The sequence below is a fragment of the Elgaria multicarinata genome, chromosome 7, assembly GCF_023053635.1.
Source record: "Elgaria multicarinata webbii isolate HBS135686 ecotype San Diego chromosome 7, rElgMul1.1.pri, whole genome shotgun sequence".
In the NCBI taxonomy this organism is placed as follows: domain Eukaryota; kingdom Metazoa; phylum Chordata; class Lepidosauria; order Squamata; family Anguidae; genus Elgaria; species Elgaria multicarinata.
Genome location: NC_086177.1, coordinates 7,834,142 through 7,837,082, shown reverse-complemented (window position 1 = coordinate 7,837,082; position 2,941 = coordinate 7,834,142).

Sequence of the window (2,941 nt, the reverse complement as noted above, 5' to 3'; positions counted from 1 at the left end):
ATTTTAAATATTGATTTACTTAAGGTATTTGTATATTGCCCTTCAATCACATTCCCAGGGTGGTTTACAAGAAAGGATAAAACAATTAAAATGCAAATGAAAACAAAACATCATCAAACTAAAAGGCCATAAGATCACAATAACAGCGCAACTGCAGCACAAAACAGTTGGCAAGATTAAAAATCTGTTTTAAAAGCTTGGCAAAATAAAAAGGTCTTTGCCTGGTACCCAAAAGACATGTGCCAGGTGACCCTCTCTGGTGAAAGCATTTTGCAAACTGGGGCAACACCACCAAGAAGGCCCTCTTTGTGCTAGCCACCTGTCTCACCTCAAAGGGCAGGGACAGTCACAGGAGGCCTTCTACAGGAGATACTCTTATGGGAAGTGGGTCTTTCAATATCCCTATGCAGGTGTCTCGCTTAACAGGTGAGGCCTCCAGTGTGTAGGAAGCATGGGGATATGCATGCTGCCCCTGCCCCCAATGTCCTCCTCATATCCAGCCCTGCCTTCCTCTGATGATCTGGAAGGTGTGAAGGTGACGTCTACTGATGTTTGCTTCCAGATCTAGCTGATCTGGAACCCTGATAACCTAGGGTTCCTGACAGCAGGGTGTTCTCTAAGTTTGTTCAACTGATACCCCCATCACACCTTCTTGATCAACTTGGGGGTGGGACTACTCCATGCTCTCCACACAATTAAGCCCTCATGTGTTAGACTTAATGGCTGCATATGACTAATATATACTAAATATCCATCAAAAAACACTATTTTTACTTAAATAGGAGTGGATCAAATGAGTTGGTTGCTAGACAGTCAAATATCAAAATTACTTGACGGTTGCAATATCTTTGAGTAAGCCACATTGAACTCAATGGGACTTATTTTTGAGTAGACATGTCTAAGTCTGTGCTGTTAAAATGTCCAGCTCTCTCCTTTCTTTAAAAGGGTAGTAGATTTATGGCATACATGTGTGTTCCTGAATTAGAGCAGGGGTTGGCAACATGGTGCCCATGGATGCTCTGGCACCCTCTAAGACCCCCCCCCACAAGTGCACCCATCAGGTTCTGCTGGAGCCCAGACCCTCCCCTCCACCACCTCTCCTTTCCTTCTCACTCTTGTGCTGATGTTGCCACTGTGTGTATGCGCCATGCTCTCGCAGATCAGGAGAGAAGGTGGGGAAGAGGAGGAGGAAACACTGAGCTGGGGTAGAAGGAAGAGGAATAGGAAAAAGCAGAAGGTACAGCCGCCCAACCTAACAATCATTTTTGTGGTGCCCATGGACACATTCTAAAATGTGCCTGCCCACCCACAAAAGTTGCCTACACCTGGACTACAGCACAAAGAGCGCTCTGGCTCTTGGACACTTAGGCCAACAGTGCAATCTTGTCTGTGCATATTTAGAAGTAAGTCATCCTGAGTTCTATGGGAACTTAAGGTGCAGCTGCAATCCTTAAGATGACACAAAATGCTTTGTTAGTTTTCTTGCAGCATGGATACCTTTCTGGAATTGTTCAACTTTTCCCTGTTTATATTCAATTCATATTTCCCATATTAATCAGCCATCAAAACCTTTATTACTCCAGCTGGTTTATAAAATGAATGTTTGCAAATAAGAGTAAGATTAAAAGTCGTTACTCTTGAAATGCAAGCAAGCAAGAGAAAGAAAGAAAGAAAGAAAGAAAGAAAGAAAGAAAGAAAGAAAGAAAGAAAAAGACATATAGACAGGAAATATTTTTGTGCCCAGTTCTTGGCAAGGATTAGAAGAACAAAACACCTCCCATTGCACACAAGGATGTGGCTGTTTAACATTCAAAATTCTCTGTGATATAACACAGTCCCAGGATGAGTGTGTTAACTTTACATTTTTAATACCAAATTTTTTGTTCCGGACCTAGCACCAGCCGTCTGCGTTTCTTGTTTACCTAACTAAATGTGTGAGATGAGAGCATTAGACATGTGGAAGTCATGTGGGATACAGTAAACAACCAACAGATGGATGCTATTTATTTTGTTTTGGAGGCTTTTCATAATTTTTCATAAGTTCCAATAGTTGTTTTGCTTATAGGCTAACTCAGAGACAATTGACATGCACACACCCCCGGTGCTTATTTCCGAAGTTCTATGATGTATGAGGCATCTGTTATTGGAAGCAAATGGAATTGATTGTACTGGCACAGTAGTTTCTAAACTGTGCTCCAGGACACCCTGGGGTATTTTAGAAGCTTGGCCAAGATCCTTGAGAGAAGCTCCATCAGCTTGCCCACCACTGTTCATCGTCTCCTGCAATGCACAGATAAAGGGGTGTGTTCTATTAGAGCACATTCTGAGTTCATCCATAGTGATAGTGAATGTCAAACTAGATGTGGCATGGGAGATCTGTGCTTGGTGACTTCCTTTGCTTAAAAGTAAATACGGAGGCAATTTGGACCATGGTCTAATGATGGGGGAAGTTGTTTTTTTTAAAATCCCCTATGGTATTTTCTAGATTGAAATTCCCTCCAAAGCTGCTAATAGCTGCTCCTCCATGGCTGGTCTAAAATGGGGCTGTGTAATTTAAATTGAAGAAACAACATTGGGAGGAAAGAGCTACTCCCTCCCCCACTTCTGTGGCCCTGATGGCACAGACAGAAAAGCAGATGGTTGTAGCCATGTCTTCCACAGAAGTGGAATACGTGGCGGCAGCCAGTGCATGTCAGGAAGCAATTTGGCTCAGGCAGTTACTCACTGACATGAGGATGATGATCACTCAAGCCACAGTGCTACATGAAGACAATCAGGAGTGCATAAAGCTGGCATCGAGTGAGAAGCTGAGGCCACGGACGAAGCACATCGAGGTGAAGCATCGCCTGATAAGAGACCTGGTAGAACAAGGGGTGATCGAGCTAAAGTACTGTCCAACCGAAGAGATGGTGGCAGATGTGCTGACAAAGCCCCTACCGGG